The sequence below is a fragment of the Pseudophryne corroboree genome, chromosome 9 (genome assembly GCF_028390025.1).
Source record: "Pseudophryne corroboree isolate aPseCor3 chromosome 9, aPseCor3.hap2, whole genome shotgun sequence".
NCBI classification, from domain to species: Eukaryota; Metazoa; Chordata; class Amphibia; order Anura; family Myobatrachidae; genus Pseudophryne; species Pseudophryne corroboree.
In genome coordinates this window covers 243,494,255-243,512,848 of record NC_086452.1, presented here as the reverse complement: position 1 = coordinate 243,512,848, position 18,594 = coordinate 243,494,255, and positions in this window count along the sequence as shown.

Sequence of the window (18,594 nt, the reverse complement as noted above, 5' to 3'; positions counted from 1 at the left end):
TAGTGACTCAGCTTCACGTGATGATGGAAGCACTCATCCTCCCGCTAGAAAAATGAAAAGAGTTAAGCTGGCAAAAGCACAGCAAAGAATTGTGCATTATAAATCACAAATCCCAAGGAGAGTCCAAATGTGTCGGCGGGTGCGATGCCTGACCTTCCCATCACTGGATGGATAGAGGTGGCTCCTTCCACCATTTGCACGGCCCCTGCAAGTGCTGGAAGGAGCACCCACAGTCCAGTTCCTGATATTCAAATTGAAGATGTCACTGTTGAATTACACAAGGATGAGGATATGGGTGTTGCTGGCTCTGAGAGGAAGTTGAAGATGAGGATTCTGATGGTGATGTGGTTTGTTTAAATCAGGCACCAGGTCAAAATACAAAAAACCCACCTCTTCGGTGTGGAATTATTTCAACAGAAATGCGGACAACAGGTGTAAAGCCATGTATTTCCTTTGTCAAGCCGTAATAAGTAGGGGTAAGGACGTTATCCATCTATTAACATCCTCCCTTATACGTCACCTGGAGTGCATTCATCAAAAGTCATTGACAAGTTCAAAAACTTTGGGTAACAGCGGAAGCAGTCCACTGACATCTAAATCCCTTTTTCCTCTTGTACCCAAGCTCCTGCAAACCACACCACCAACTCCCTCAATGTCAATTTCCTCCTTAGACAGGAACGGCAATAGTCCTGCAGGCCATGTCACTGACAAGACTGACGAGTCCTCTCCTAACCGGGATTCCTCCGATGGATCCTTGAGTGGAACGCCTACTGCTGCTGTTGCTGCGGGAACTACTGTTGTTGCTGCTGGGAGTCGATCGTCATCCCAGAGGGGAAGTCGGAAGTCCACTTGTACTACTTCCATTAAGCAATTGACTGTCCAACAGTCCTTTGCGAGGAAGATGAAATATCACAGCAGTCATCCTGTTGCAAAGCGGATAACTCAGGCCTTGACAACTATGTTGGTGTTAGACATGCGTCCGGTATCCACCGTTAGTTCACAGGCACTTAGAGAATTGCTTGAGGTAGTGTGTACCCATTACCAAATCCCATCTAGGTTCCACTTCTCTAGGCAGGCGATACCGAGAATGTACACAGACATCAGAAAAAGTGTCCTCAGTGTCCTAAAAAATGCAGTTGTACCCACTGTCCACTTAACCACGGACATGTGGACAAGTGGAGCAGGGCAGAATAAGAACTATATGACTGTGACAGCCCACTGGGTAGATGTATTGCCTCCCGTAGCAACAACAGTCCTGCACCAGTAGCAGCATCTTGCTAACGCCAACTCATTCCTAGGCAGGCTACGCTTTGTATCACCGCTTTCCATAAGAGGCACACAGCTGACAACCCCTTACGGAAACTGAGGAACATCATAGCAGAATGGCTTACCCCAATTGGACTCTCCTGGGGATTTGTGATATCGAACAACGCCACCAATATTGTGCGTGCATTACAAGTGGACAAATTCCAGCACGTCCCATGTTTTGCACATACAATAAATCTGGTGCGCATAATTTTTTTAAAAATAACTGGGGCATGCAGGAGATGCTGTCGGTGGCCCGAAAAATTGCCAGCCACTTTCAGCATTCAGACACCATGTGCCGAAGTCTGGAGCACCAGCAAACACTCCTGAACATGCCCTGCCATCAGCTGAACAAAGAGGTGGAATTCAACCCTCTATATGCTTCAGAGGATGGAGGAGCAGCGACAGGCCTTTCAAGCCTATACATCTGCCTACTATATACTGTAGGCAAAGGAGGGGTAATGCACCCGACTCAAGCGCAGTGGAGAATGATTTCCATGTTGTGCAAGGTTCTCCAACCCTTTGAACTTGCAACACATGAAGTCAGTTCAGCTACTTCCAGCCTAAGTCAGGTCATTCCCCTCATCAGGCTTTTGCAGAAGCAGCTTGAGAGATTGAAGGAGGAGCTAAAATGGAACGATTCCTCTAGGCATGTGGGACTTGTGGATGGAGCCCTTCATTCGCTTAACCAGGATTCACGGGTGGTCAATCTGTTGAAATCAGAGCACTACATTTTGGCCACCGTGCTCAATCCTAGGTTTAAAGCCTACGTTGTATCTCTCTTTCCTGCAGACACAAGTCTGCAGATGTTCAAAGGCCTGCTGGTGAGACACTTGTCAAGTCAAGTGGAACGTGACCCGCCTACAGCTCCTCCTTCATTTTCTACTGCCACTGGAGCTGCCAGGAAAAGGATAACATTTCCAAAACCACCCGCTGGTGGTGATGCAGGGCAGTCAGGAGCAAGTGCTGACATCTGGTCCGGATTGAAGGACCTGCCAACGATTACTGACATGTCTACTGTCACTGCATATGATTCTGTCACCATTGAAAGAATGGTGGAGGATTATATGAGTGACAGCATCCAAGTAGGCATGTCAGACAGTCCGTACCTATACTGGCAGGAAAAAGAGGCAATTTGGAGGCCTTTGCACAAACTGGCTTTATTTTACCTAAGTTACCCCTCCTCCAGTGTGTACTCCGAAAGAGTGTTTAGTTCAGTCGATCACCTTGTCAGCGATTGGCGTAGGAGGTTACTTCCAGAAAATGTGGAGAAGATGATGTTCATCAAAATGAATTATAAATTCCTCCGTGGAGACATTTACCAGCAATTGCCTCCAGAAAGTACACAGGGACCTGTGATGGTGGATTCCAGTGGGGACGAATTAATACTCTGTGAGGAGGGGGATGTACACAGTGAAAGGGGTGAGGAATTGGACGATGAGGAGGAGGTGGACATCTTGCCTCTGTAGAGCCAGTTTGTGCAAGGAGAGATTGATTGCTTCTTTTTTGGTGGGGGCCCAAACAAACCAGTCATTTTAGCCACAGTTGTGTGGCAGATCCTGTCGCTGAAATGATTGGTTTGTTAAAGTGTGCATGTCCTATTTATACAACATAAGGGTGGGTGGGAGGGCCCAAGGACAATTCCATCTTGCACCTCTTTTTTTATTTATCTTTGCATCATGTGCTATTTGGGGTCTATTTTTTAAGTGCCATCCGGTCTGACACTGCAGTGCCACTCCTAGATGGGCCAGGTGTTTGTGCCGCCCACTTGGGTCGCTTAGCTTAGTCATTTTTTTTTTTAAATCACCCGAATCCTAAACGCAGATGAATCCAAAACCCGAAAGGGTGCTTTTACCAAAACGCGTCCGAATCCAAAACACGACCGCGGACCCGAATCCAAAACCAAAACACGAAACACGAAAAATGCCCGCTGCACATCTCTAATTTAAACTTTGTCATATGTTTGATGTATTTCTTTACAAACTTTTAGCTTGCATATTTAATAAAATTCATATTAAATAATTATAAGTGCCCTATCTGTAGAGTATATCATTCTTTAATCTCCTCTCCATGCCTTTAAGCAAGGAACATTGATCATTTTTGTCTTGATTAGAGTCAATAGACTACTATGGCTTCTCATTGCTTAAATATTTATTTGGCATTAGATTTGCAAGTGTTTTATTATGTATATTTACACTTCTGTTTCCTTGCATTTGTCAATTTTGTTTTATCATGAACTGCCATAAAAACACCATGATTTCTTGCAATGGTATTTATTAAAGTGTGCATGATAACTGTTAACATTGTAGTGCCAACATTCTGAATGTCGACTTAATGACTACAGTCAAAACAATTACACATAAAACAAGTTTCAGATCAATTATAGCTATAGTAAACTGCATTATAGCATCTCTGGTATCACATATTAACTATTAGCTTTCACTAAATCTGTAAACCCTGATTTTTCTGTCACTTAACCACTTGCCTGGCATGGTCGCATCGGATGTGACCATACCTGCAAGTGCTCTATCTGACCTGGTTGCACAGGATGTGACCAGTCAGATAGAGATTGTTAGCGGCGGCGGGGAAGGGAAACTTCCCTCTGCTGCTGCACTAGCCCCTACTAATTGCCGTGCTGCTGATCACTGCGGTCAGCACAGCAGTATCCACCTCTCCAGCTGCTGCAGACAATGGCAGCCGCTGGGGAGTGTGAATTAACCCTCCCAAGCCACCCCCAGACCACCCCTGTATACCTGTAGGCTCAAAATGAAAGCCGCAATGGTCGCAATGTTTCTGATGTTCCAATGGTCACAATGTTCCCGATCGATATTTTGATGTTTGAAATAAATATTTTTTTTTTAAATAATAAAAAATACATATATATTTTTTCTTTTTTTAACTAAAATAATTTGGGATAGCTTTAAATTCATGTTCTTAACCTAATTCAATCTTAAAAAAAAAACCCTGACGATTTAGGAGTGGTGTTTGGCGAAATAAATCATCAGTTAAGTGGTTAAAGGCCTATTGCATTTTTCAGACTACATGCTTACACTTACAGTACCCTCTGCATGTGAACATTTTTATTTTATCTCCTACAGTAGTTCCACTAATCTGTCTAATACACCTTCAAAATGCCTTTACATAGTACTTAATCAGTTGGTTATGTGTACTTTTGTAAAGTGCTGGCCTGTGCTCTTTGTTGTTTGCTATTTCAATGTATTAATTTCTATGTTAATGTTATAATAATTACAAATAAAAGGAGAGTAATGGTAGACTTACCTTTGTTAACTCTCTTTCTTCAAAGTTCATAGAGAACATCGGGTTGTAGGTGGTGAATGAGAGTCAGGCACCTAACATCTAAAGCTTTAAGCACATCCCAGAATGCTTGGCTCCTCTCCCCTATAACCCTGCCTCCAGTCTGTGGGATTCCATTTTTGTTAACCAGCTCAAAGCAGGAAAAAGAAAGATGTTAAGCACAGAAGAACACATTCTCTCCGGCAGAAGAAAAGAACAAGAGGCCAATACCGCAAAAACCTAGAGGGGCCAGGTGGGTCAGGGTGGGTGCCGTGTGGACCTTATGAACTTTGAAGAAAGAGAGATAACAAAAGGTAAGTCTACCATAACTCTCCCTTTCTTCATCAGGATTCATAGGTTTTAAAGAGGACATCTGCGATGTCTAAAAGCAGTACTTCCCGGTAGGGGACGAGCCTAAGAGGATAAAAGAATCTGGCATCCGAATGAAGTTTCCTGGGAAGCAAATGTATCAAAGGCATAAAACCTAAGAAATGTTTGGACCAAAGACCACTTGCACTATCTATTGTTTGTTGGACGCACCATGGCGTGCCACCCATGAGGGTCCTACAGACTGAGTAGAATGGGTAGAAATGAAAGCTGGTATAGGAAGCATGTGCATAGACCATTCTAATCCATCTGGCCAGTGTCTACTTACTATCAGGCCAACCACATTTTCTGAAAACCAAAAAGAATGAACAGGGCATCATACCATCTGATGGAGCTGGTACAGTCTACATACATACGTAGAGCACGAATCACATCCAAAGAACTTTCTTTAGCAGATAAGTCTGGTGAGACAGAAGTTGAAACCACAATCTCCTGATAAAGGTTGAAGAAAAAATCACTTTAGGAAGGTAACCAGCCCTAGTTCAAAGAACTGCCACACAGTTGAATCATAACGCTTGGCAGCACACCACGTAAATTAAGTGTGCCATACTCTATAATAGATTTTTGCTGAGGTAGGTTAACAAACCTGAAGAATAGTTTGAATCATTGCCTTTGAAAATCCTTCTGTCTTTAGGATTGATGATTCAAGAGCCATGCCATCAAAGACAGTGGGGCCAGGACCGGATGGAGACATGGACCCTAATATAGAAAGTCCCATTGCTGAGTAAGTTGAAGGGGTTGCCTCAATGATAAGCCCTGGAGATTTTAGAATGAATGACATCTGGGCCATGTTAGGGCCACTAGAATGAGGTTTCCTACTTCTCGTTTGAACTTCAGAAGAACCCAAGGCAAAAGGGACACTGGAGGGAAGATGTACAGTATGGTAGATGAAAGGTCCACTGGATGGTCAGGGTGTCTATTAATGATGCCTGAGGATCCCTAGTTTGGTAATCAAATACTGTAACCTTGTGGTTGTGACATGAGGCCATGAGATCCACGTCTGGTAGGCCCCACCTGCCACCAGAAGTTGGAAGATATCTGGGTGAAGTGCCCATTCTCCTGTGTGAACATCCTGATGACTGAGGAAGTCCACATCCCAGTTGAGTATGCCTGGAATGTCTACTGCTGATATGGGTGGTACATGACATTCAGCCCATTAGAGAATTTTGGACACTTCTTGCATCGCCATCTTGCTGCGAGTGCCTCCCTGATGAATGATATATTCCGCTGTTGTGGCATTGTCTGACTGATCCTGTACTGGTTTGTCTTGGAGTACTGTGTGGGATAAAGTCAGTGTCCTGTACACCACCCTCAACTCCAACACATTCATTGGCAATTGAGTCTCTGCTAGACTCCAACTTCCCTGAAATGAACGTTGTTCAGTTACTGATATACAGCAGCAAAAGATGGCATCTATCATGAGCAGGACCTATTGGAGGACCCAGAAGGGGGTCCCATGTTAATATACTGGTCTTAAAGACATCAAATCAGTGACAGCTGAACCTCCAGAGTTGGAGTTATCATTTGGGTTCTAATGCGATGAGGTTGGCCATTCCATCTTGAAAGAATCAGTCTTTGCAGAGGACAAGAATGAAACTGAGCGAATGCGACCATGTCGAAAGTTGACACCATTAGCCCAAGGATTTTCATTGCTGAATGCACAGACACTTGAGGCCAGTAAAGGAAGTGTCATATTTTGTCTGCAGTTTAAAAATCTTGTCTGCGGATAACTAAAGTCATTGACTGTGAGAGTCCTGAAGCACTCCCAGATGCAACATCCATTGGGAAGGAGTAAGAGAGGACTTTTTCTAATTTATTCGCCATCTGAGACGTTGCAGGAAGGTTACTGTCAGTTGGAGATGACTGAGGAAAACATTGCATGAGTTCGCCAGGGTCAGCAGAGTGTCCAGGTATGGGAGAACCTGAGTACCCTGGCGACGCAGGTGGGCTGCCATGACAGCCATGACTTTGGTAAAGATTCTCAGTGCCGTGGTTAGGCCAAACAGAAGTGGCCAGAACTGACCATGTTGGTTGCACATAGCAAACTGCAGGAATTGCTAGTGGGAAATAGCAATAGGAATATGCAGATATGCATCATGTACATCCAGGAAAACCATGATGTCCCCAGGTTCCATGTCTAGAACTATGGATCACAATGCTTCCATGTGAAACTTGGAAACTTTCACAAACTTGTTTAAAGATTTGAGGTTATGAATAAGCTGGTGTGACCTGTTTGGTTTTGGAACTAATAACAGGGCTGAATAATAGCTCTGCCCCATTGGGACTGAGGAGTTGGTACTATCACTCCTGAGTGTATAAGGAAATGCACCACGTTTTGGAGTATCTGAGCCTTGATTGGATCTGAAAGTAGTCCCATGTTGAAATACTGTTGAGAGGGGCATCCTTTGAATGAGATGTCATACCTGCAAGAGACAACTTCTTGCACCTAAGCATCTGAAGTGGTTTTGGTTCAAAGTGCAGAAGTCGGCCTCCCAGCCTGAGGTCCCCCCAGAGGAGGCCTGTCTTGTCAAGCTTGTCAGGTTTTGCTGCAGGTTGACGTACTGCCCAGGGTTGCTTGGCCTTGGGCTTAGCGGGTTTTGCCATGCGTGTTTGTCTAGGAAATGATTGACCCTTTGCTTTTCCTTGTGGATGAAAGAAATGAAAAGTGGTGCTTTTGGCCCGCTGAGCAGGATTAGTTGGGGGCAAAAAGGCTGTTTTGGCCGCAGCCAAAGAATGTCACAATTTCTTCCCGAAAGATAATGTTACCTGGGAAGGAAGAAATACAGGAGAATGCGTTTCCGCTTCATCGGGGAGTTAATCCCTCCCACATTCCAACTACCAAGGGTCAAAGACATAGCATACCATCATATGTATTGACGGCAAAACAGCGCAAAACAGGAAGCACATTCTCATAACATAATGGTGGAGGGTGGAGATCAGGATCCGAGACTGGCTGGGGAGCTAACAAGGACTGAAGGGGGGAAGGAAGGGCATGAACAGTGCCTCACTCTGAAACAGACAGACCAAACATACATAACAAAGAACATAAATACGCAGGAATCATAATTCCAGTAAAGAAAAACAATTCAACCATTAATGACTTCCGGGGAGAGTGTCATCATCATCCATAAGCAGGATCTTGCTCCAAACCTACACACTCTCCAGCAGTCACATAGAACAACTGGACCACCATACAGGACCCTCCCCAGCAATAACAATGTTAAAGATGATCAGCAAGTAGTAAATGATACTCATAAACATTTTCAAATAGGTAAGGAGAATCAGCAGACATCATCGGACACATCCGCATATATATAGCACATGGCATCTCCCAGGACCAGATATTGCAGAAGAAACACATGTAAATCCCCGTTATATGGTAGACTAAATTACTAAGCACCATACATGACACGTCGCATCAATCACAATCAGACATAGCAGCAGGGAGATTTTGAGAGTCAGCTAACTCAGAAAGAAAGGCTTCAGCATCAGGGGTGACAGGAAGTCCTTAAAGTTGGAGCCATGATAAATGTGCAGCCTAGCAGGGTATAGGAGTGCAAACTTCATATTGTCTTGTATCAGACGAGAGCATAAAGGTGCAAAGTCCTTCCTCATTTTAGACAGTTCCGCAGAATAGTCCTGGAACAAAAGAATCTTGTGAGTTTCCCATCTAAGATCCCGGTGTTTGCGGGACATTGACCAGATCAGCTCTTTGTGGAGGTAATTAAGCGTCTTAAATATCACAGCCCGGGGTCTGTCGCCCTCTTGTGGTCTGCTCGGGCCAAGCCTGTGTGCACGCTCAATGACAAGATCCTCACATCTATCCTGGATATGCAGCAGCTCAGGAAGTTTAAACTTAAGAAAATCAAACAATTCCTGCCCCTTTACTGATTCTGGGAGCCCGATAAGCCTGAGATTATGTCGGCGAGATCTGTTTTCAAGATCTTGGAGCTTGTTGTGTAACTGATAAATCTCCTTGGTTTGTCTAGACATCGTTTTCTTCAGCTCTGCTACATCCACAAAAACCTCCCCCAGTCTATGTTCTGTATGAAGAACTCTCTGAGAAAGGTGTGAAAGCTGCCGATTAATGTTAGCCGTCTGCGCCTTAAGCAAGGGTTCCATAGCTACGTGGATCGCTTGTATCATGTCCCCATAAGTTACAGGGGTGTCCGGGGGCGGGATACAGACGACGGCCACATCAGGGGGAGCAGGGCTCGGGGGCCGGGAGAGTGTACCTGTCGCCTGGGAGCCAGCAGCATCATCCCTCCGAGGTGTGTCACAAGCAGCCGCATGGGCGTCCGGAGCTGCGTCCAGCGCCATCTTGGATTCTGCATGCTGTCTCTCCTTCTTCTTGGTGTGGTATTTGTTGCTGGGCATGGGGGAAAAATACTTGTCCATGCAGCGGACAGGGTCTGGCAACCGGGGCTGGTCTGCAGAGGGTGGTTTGGAGGCTCAAAGAGCCTTGAAAAAGGTATTGGAGAGCGGGGCACAGCGGAGCTCACTGCTTCAGCCGCCACTCATGAGGAAGCCGGAACCGGAAGTCTATCTTTTGATTTTTAAACAAAATGGTTTTCTTAGCAACCGGTGTTGGCTCCTCATCAGAAAATTGAAGAATATGTTTAATAGCTTCAATTAGTGAATATAATTATTACTGTAATGAACACTTGAATCAACTACTCAGCTTGTTTTGAAGCAGGTAGGATGTCAGTGGATGTAAAAAACTTGCCTTCTGCAGACGTTTTTACAGGGAGACTGAGCTCAGCATTCCTGGAGACCTTGCTGCTGCCTGTGCTGTACTATGTCTGCCCGGGTCACTAAGGGAAGAAATGAGAGTGAGCCAGCTCAAGGGCGGGAAGTCTGCTCTATACTGGCAACCAGAGCTGGAGGAAAGACTACAGGTCAAGCACTCCCTCCCCTGTGCTGGTTTTCCACCCCATATACTTGGGGGCCTATGAAGGGAGTGTTTGCACACCCAGACCAGTACCCTGTATTGACCTGGTGGTCTAGAGGAGTCCCTGTTTGTTATAGCATCCATGCCAGTGCCATGCATGGTCTATCTCTTCAGATGCACTGCAGGCCGCAATTTACCAGCAGATCCCGGTGAAGGTACCCTCTTACCTACCCCCTGAGTTGCCAGTCCCCACAGCCAGCAGTGCTAGTAGCCCTGTGTGTCCTCTGCCACAAGTTCCCATCTGAGGATGAGGCCAAGTGGTAGATCCAGCACCGGCGGAGAGGATGATGGAGCTGCAGCATGGAGGTTACACTGATTTACAGCACTGACAGCCCAAGAAACAATCATGATTTACAGATGTAGCCACCTTTATCTTCACCGATTCTCTGCCTAGACGGACGTTTAGTCACGCTAAGGCGATAGCTGAGTTTAATCACAGGCAGGCACGTTGAGGTGATTCTAGATACTCAGCATGCATTACACATCTCCACCACTGGGTGGCTAATGCTCCACTAATCCAGTACTTTCGATCGTACAGTATAGCGGCGGATTGATCTACAGCTCTGGCAATTGGTCAGTGACGACTGTAATGTTAATACTGTAGGCGTAACGGGAGGCGGTGGAAAAAGATGGTGACCTACTGTAGAGTACTGTATGTGTATGGAGACGCAACTAATTGTGGAAAAGGAAGAATGTACAGTACAATGTATAAACACTGTGCTTTTAAAATACATGTACAGTACATGAGCGTCTGAGTTCCCTAAGGCACAATGGGAATGATGGGCTAGCGGGAGGCGGTGGAAAATACCGTGCTTTACAAATGCGAGCGTCCGAGTTCCCTAAGGCATAAACCAACACCAATGGGGAGGGGGCCGGGCGCTGTTTGCTGTACTTTACACATGAAATTGTGAATCTCTCATGAGGCGTCGTGGGCTAGCAATGAAGGCTCCCACCTCCCACACTGGGGGTCCAGGGTTCGAGCCCTAATGTGCCTTTCTTTTTTTCTTTTTTTTTATTGTAATAATATACTGTATTATTTTATTTTCATTGTAAGACAGTCAATGGAAGGGTGCACACAAGTTTCATATAAATCAGAGTACATCTGCAGGAGCGATTCTTTACGCTAAATGCAACTACACAGCGGCAATGAGTAGAAATGAGTGTATTCTGACGCAACTAATTGAGCAAAACAGTACTGTAGATCTTCGGCATTTGTGTATTGCACAGGACCTGAATTCCCTCCCTGTCTACTGTGTGATCTGTTCAGGCTCCCAGGGGGGGAAGGGCGATGGGGGTATGGGGAGACGATGGAAAATACCGTGCCTTTGAAATGCAATTACAGTACAGTATATGAGCGTCCGAGTCCCTTACGGCATAAACCAACACCAATGGGAAGGAAGTGCCAACTTTTTTTTTATGTGTTCCCGTGACATTCACTTTAATATTATTATTTTTTCTCTCTAATACATCCAATGGAAAGATGCACACAAGTTTCACATAAATCAGAGTAGATCTGCAGGAGCGATTCTTTACGCTAAATGCAACTACACAGCGGTAATGAGTAGAAATGAGTGTATTCTAACTGAGCAAAACAGTACTGTAGATCTTCAGCGTTTGTGTATTTCACATGACGTGAAATCCCTCCCTGTCTACTGCATGACCTGTGCAGGCTTCCAGGGGGGAAGGGCGAAGGGCTAGCGGGAGGCGGTGGAAAATACCGTGCTTTACAAATGCGAGCGTCCGAGTCCCCTAAGGCATAAACCAACACCAATGGGGAGGGGGCCGTGCGCTGTTTGCTGTACTTTTACACATGAAATTGTGAATCTCTCATGAGGCGTCGTGGGCTAGCGATGAAGGCTCCCACCTCCCACGCTGGGGGTCCAGGGTTCGAGACCTGATGTGCCTTCTTTTTTTTTTTAATTGTAATAATATACTGTATTATTTTATTTTCATTGTAAGACAGTCAATGGAAAGGTGCACACACATTACATATAAATCAGAGTACATCTGCAGGAGCGATTCTTTACGCTAAATGCAACTACACAGCGGCAATGAGTAGAAATGAGTGTATTCTGACGCAACTAATTGAGCAAAACAGTTCTGTAAATCTTCGGCGTTTGTGTATTGCACAGGACATGTGCAGGCTCCCAGAAGTGAAGGGCGTAGGGCTAGACAGTGGAAAATACCGTGGTCAAAGAAAGGGCATATTCAAAACTTAGGGAAACTGTCACACAGTAACAACGTTGAATGCCTGGAATGCGCGATGTCTGAGACGTGCGACGTCTGAGACGCTCATTGCGCATAAGGACGGTATCATGGCTGCTGTAAGGGACCGTCCTTATGCACTCGGAGAGCTCCGTCTCCTCGTTCGCTGGCATGACAGAACTCTCGCCAGCATCGAGGAGAAGGTCAGAGCCTACAGGAGGGCAAGCAGGGAGATCCACTGGACATACAACCGTAGGAAATCCGTGAGGTCACTGCAGAGGAGGTGGAGTGACCTCGTCCAGAGGACTCCCAGGCGCCTACAGGCCATAAGGGATTGTAAGTACAGTACATTACTGTAGATTACTGTACTTTAAGTTACTGTAGTTACAGGTACAGTACATTATAGCAGGTGGCTATAACAAATGGTTAAACAAGGCCGAAACATTAACCAGGGTCAAAAGGTCAATTTGTTTTTTTTACACTTTTCCAATTTTTCTTACATTTACTATCCATGTCAAAAGTGACACCATCTAGGTCGACACACCATGTCGACCTATATCTGGTGTCAACCAATTGGTGTCGACCTAGATGTTGTGGCTTTTGAAATTGGTTGACAACAGTTATACTGTAGGTTGACATGGCCGTTAAGTTGACATGGAAAAAGATCGACATGAGTTTTACAAAAACTATTATTATTTTTTTTAACTTGTATATATAGTTCTTTACAATCCATGTGGTCTATGATTGTGCAGTGTATCATGCAGTGTACAGTATATGCAGTGTATCACAGTGTATCGTGCTGCGTAATTGTAGCGTGTCATGCAGTGTACATTCAGTATATGGTATTGTGCAGTGAGTGTAATGCATAGCGAATCACATTGTGCAGTGTACTGTATACACATGTGGTAATTGCAGTGTTTTGTGCAGTGTACATTGTATCATATTTTGCAGGAAATGTGCAGTGTATCGTGCAGTGTAATGTGCAGTTTGTCGTATTACGCAGTGCAGTGCATACAGTATGCAGTGTCGTGCACTGCATCGTGTGGTGTAATGGCAGTGTGTCGTGCAGTGTACCTGCAGCGTATTGTGCAGTGTAATGTGCAGTTTGTCGTATTGTGCAGTGTACTGTATCACATAGTGCAGTGCATCGTGTGGTGTAATTGCAGTTTGTATTGTGCAGTGTATCGTACATAATCATTCAGTGTAACGTGCAGCTGTAATTGCAGTCTCCTGCCTCCCACGCTGAGAGTCCCTGGTTTTATTCCCAAAGTTCCAGTCAATATTTTTTCGTTATAAGGGAGATTTGTGTTTCAGATAGTACAGTGTTCTAAGGGACGTTACTGTGGTAGAAATTATTCTAAGGGATGTAACAGTGGCCTAATGTGTTCTGACATGCATTACTCTTGCATAATGTGTTATAAGGTTCATGACTGTGGCAGATCTCTACTTTGTGACGTAATGTGGATATACTACTGCACTACTGTGACGTACAGTACAGTAACGTGAATAAGGTGCTCTACTGTGTGACACAACGTGAATCAAGGACAGTACTGTGACGTGAATAAGATGGATTCAGGTGAGTGCTGCATCATCTGTCATGAAATCAATTTATACTGTAATGAACAGTACTAAGATGGTGAAGGGTGGGAGGGCTGCGTGCTGATGTGTGTCATAATGTTTATAAGGGCAATGCTAATGTGTGTTACAATGTCTATAAAGGTAGTGTCTGTCTAATACCCTGGACCTACTGTACTGTAGCGATACTGTAAGTGTACTGTATGTCACATTTAGAAATATGCCCCTTAAGTTTTGAATACAGTGTAGTACACTATGCACACTACTCTCTGATTACTGCTTTGCTTCACAATGGTATTGTGTAACGAGAATTCTGGTGCGACTGTCATCGTTACACTACTGTACATGTGTCCTGGATACTGTACAGTACATGTTACAACTTGACAGCTTCACTTACAGCACTGTTATTTTTTTTTCTCACAGTACCACCAGTTACAGTCTGCCACTGATACCATTTTATGTACCACACACAAAATTGCCCCTTATAAATTATGCACCAGTGGAGGGCTGATGGTATTGTGTACCACCACCAAATTTCTTAATGGTACTCCATACCACCCTACTGTTCTTTCACAACTGGGTACAGTACCATACAGTACTTAACGAACCATTGTTTGGATTTTCGCATTTGGAAAGGGTTGTGCTGCGGCCATGGGAGGTTAGGTTTAATCAACACCAGGGGGGACTTAGGGTTAAGCACCAAGTGGGAGGTTTAGGTTGCTTGAGGGTAGGTTTTTGGTTAGGGGGGGGGGGGGGAATATACTTAACAACCCCCTGTGGGGATTTTCCAATTCAGTATTTTTGCATCCGGAATGCCATCGTCGGGATACTGAGCGCCGGCATACTGTATCATGATATTTTATGATTTATTTTTATCCATTATTTACTGTACTGTATTTCATTGTACTGTACAGCAGCTTATGTTACAGTGTTATTTTTCCACAGCAGCACGTGCCCCACCCACCCAGGAGCCTACCCCACCCGACCAGGAGCCGGAGGTAGCGGAAGTGGTAATCATTATTTTTGTTACAGACACACTAGTTTCCTAGAGTATTACTGTAATTTTTTTATTTTACAATACTTGTTATCTTTTACACACAGATCGCCTCATTATTGATACAGATGCGGAGGAGGAAGAGGAGGAAATGGGGGAGCCCTCAGGCCAGCCTGGTAAGAATTGTAATCTACTATACAGTACTCTACTGTACTGTATTGTACATTTATTATTTATTGATTTATTAACAGTTTCTTACCGTATATAGTGCAGCATACAGTATTCCGTTGCGCTTTACAATTAGAATAACAGTCATAGAACAAAACTGGGTAAAAACAGACAGACCTACATTAGAGGTAGGAAGGCCCTGCTCGCAAGCTTACAATCTATAGGGAAATAGGTGAGGTTATGTGTTCTGTACAAAGAGGATGTAATTGGATAGGGAAGCATTGAAGGTTATGTGGGTGGGTCTGGAATATGATACAGTAGGCTTGTCTGAAGAGGGGACCGACAGCGGCATCCTGATTGCAGAAATCCCATCAGGTTGAGGTATGGTATCGAAACCCTCCTCCACTACCCCCTAACCCTCCATTTATACTCTGATTCCGGCCTCTTCATTCTGAATGCCGGGGTCCGGACAGCTGGTATTTTAGATGCAGGTACAGTACAGTACGTCCCCTACCAATGGACGGTCATTCCACACTCCGGCTAAGAATGTCTCTCTGCCTCTCTACTTTCTATAGCACTGTACTACTGTAAAGTATTGGATAATATTTTAGTACAGTAGTATTGGAAATAACAATGGCAAATTTGACTTTTCTTTTTGGTTTATAATTTTTTTTTTATATTCAACACAGATGTCACTAACGTGGAGTCGGGGGAGGAGGAGTCACAGTATAGTAAGTACAGTAGGATTTTCTCAAGACCATTCTTAAAAGTATTGACCGAGTCATCTTTTATTACTTTTCAGGCAGGGAATTCCAAACATGTACAGTATTTCCCTCACTGTGAAGACCCCTTTTCGCCTGTGTGCGAAATTGCCTCTCCTCCAACACGAGTGACTGTGCACGTGTCCTCTGTGTCGATCTTATCAAAAACAGTTCCTGTATATTGTCTTCTTACTGTATATATTTGTAAAGGTTAATTATGTCCCCTCTTAATCTCCTCTTTTCCAATTTAAACATGGCTAGCCTAGCAAGCCTTTCCTCGTATTCCAGCTTCTCAATCCACTTGATCACTTTGGTCGCCCGCCTCTAAACCTTTTCTACTGTAGTTCCACGATATCCATTTTGTAGTATGGTGCCCAAAATTGTGCATCCTACCCACCCTCCACTAGCCTAACCCTCCAATCATACTCTGAATCCAGATTATGCATTCTGAATGTCGGTATCCCGACAGCCGGTATTTTAAAGACAGGTACAGTATAGTACAGTACTGTACTGTACATCCCCTACCACTGTACAGTCACCGTAATGTACATAGACCTCACTTATCCCTATCGCCCCTGTGTAGTTTAGCGAGGGGATTGTGATGCTCCTTCAGCATTGCCCCATAGCCTTCAAGACTTCTGCTATCTCTCACTCCATCTCCGAGCGCTGCCTGCCACGTGGTGGGGGTTCAGGGGCGACTGCCATTTTGAAAGTGTGCTATGCGATCGAGTACCAAAAAGTGCATAGACCTCGCTTATCCCTGTCGTCCCTATGTATTTTAGCAAGGGGTTTGTGACGCTCCTTCAGCATTGCTCCGTAACCTTTGACGCCCGTGTGTTGGCGAGGGGATTGTGACGCACCTTCAGCACTGCCCCGTTGTCTGCAAAATCTATGTCGTCACTCGCTCCATGACTGGAGCAAGGACTCCATGGGGCAAGGAGTCACAGGCGGTAGCCATTTCGATTGAGTCTGCCCTGCTACAGAATTGTATGTGTACCATATGGTGCATAGAACCTTAACAGTACATCTGCTCCTGCAGCTTTGCCCTGGTTTATGTGAATTAAAAAAATTAAAAAGTGTCTGGAAAAAACTAACATGCGTTCGTACTGTACAGTACTTTAGGAATCGAACACGGGACTCTGAGTATAGGAAGCGGAACACTTCACCACTTTGCCGCAGACAGATGAATAAATCCATTAGTTTTGATTAAGCCATAATGGCCACGGGATTAGGATGCTAACATACTATACAATATTCCTAATATCATTAGGCAATAATGAACTTCTAACACGTCCATTTGCATCAGTGTACACTACTGGTTTTATGTTGCTTTGTCTGCGGGATTCAGCGTAACGAGACGCACTAGTAAAGTAGTCCTTACTATACAGTATACAGTACTTCTGTATTGTATTTTACAGGAGCTCACACGCATGCGCAGTGGTGATTGTAAAAATCGACATCTGGTGGATGATCGCAGGTATTACACGTAAAGGTAACGCCAAACGCCAAACGTCTGTCTCCGTGCGATTAGATAGCCTCTCTGTGACTAGGCGCGCCACCCTACGCCCCAGTACGCTGCGTATGCTCGATCTGGACAAATGCCTCAGCCACTCAAGATAAAGGTGGGTACATCTGTAAAAAGAAAAAACTTTGGAGCTCATGAGCAGCCCTGTCATGGTGCACCTGATTCCTGCAGGCACCAACTTAAAACTGAATGCCTTAGCCTGGAGGCAGGCTTATAGGGGAGAGGAGCCAAGCATTCTGGGTTACGATGAAAGCTTTAACTTTTTGGTGCCTGACTCTCATTCACCACCTACAACCCGATGTTCCCTGTGGAGCCTATGAACCCTGATGAAGAAATACAAGTTCCGTTTTTTAGTTCTATATTAATATTATAATATATAAAATAAGTACAAATTCTATTTTTTATTTAATGTAATGAATCATTAATGTAATCATGTTGCATCATGTCATTACCCTATGCAATGTCTGTTAGCACTTACATTACCTTGTGCGATAAAATTGTAGCATAATCAATAGCAGATGGGAAAGTGTAAAGTTACCACCTACAGCTCAGTGCTTCCAATTAACACTTTTCTCCAAGTACAATATATTCTATTGTTTCATTAAATATAAATCAGAACTCTTTCAGTTTTCCATGCTTGGCAAGCTATTTTATCACCTCATAGTCCAATTAAAATGTCCTATCCTGTTCTTTCCTTAATACATGAATTGTGATTCCCATTGGTAATCTGTCAGTTACAGTTTTAAAATGAAATGGAAGGCTCCAAAAGTTTTGAAAAGGGTTGAAGAAAGATTTTACCCTCACAGTTTTCCTGGCAAGGGTACATCATATGCAGTAATTCAATATGTCACTCTCCATGGCTTCTAAGAATGATAAACAGCAGTACAGTAGCCACCAGGAGAGTTATTTCTATTCAATAAGCCACTGAGAAACTCATGAATATTACTGACATCAATATGAATGATCCTTACAATTATGATGGCACATACTGCTACATTGAATACTAAAGAACAAATTTGGAATATGGTGACTTTGAGATTAGAACAATATTGAAAGCAAAAATTAACATATTTACTTCCTCAATTAACCAAATCAATCAATTAGCAAATCTCAACATCATAATATACCTGTATAATGATCAAATAATTTAAGGGTATGATGAATTCACAGTTTATTTTATTGCAGCTGTCAAATATTTACTTTTCTACCTTCTACAAAATAATTAGAAGATTAAAATAGATACTAGATAGACAGTAGAGGGTGGTGACAAAAAACAAATATATTCTTTATCAACTAAGGACTCATTTGAACATGATTTGTGAGATATAAGGATATTAGGAGTCCTTAGTTGATAAGGAATATATTTGTTTTTTGTCACCACCCTCTACTGTCTATCTAGTATCTATTTTTGAGCTATAGAAACCGTAAC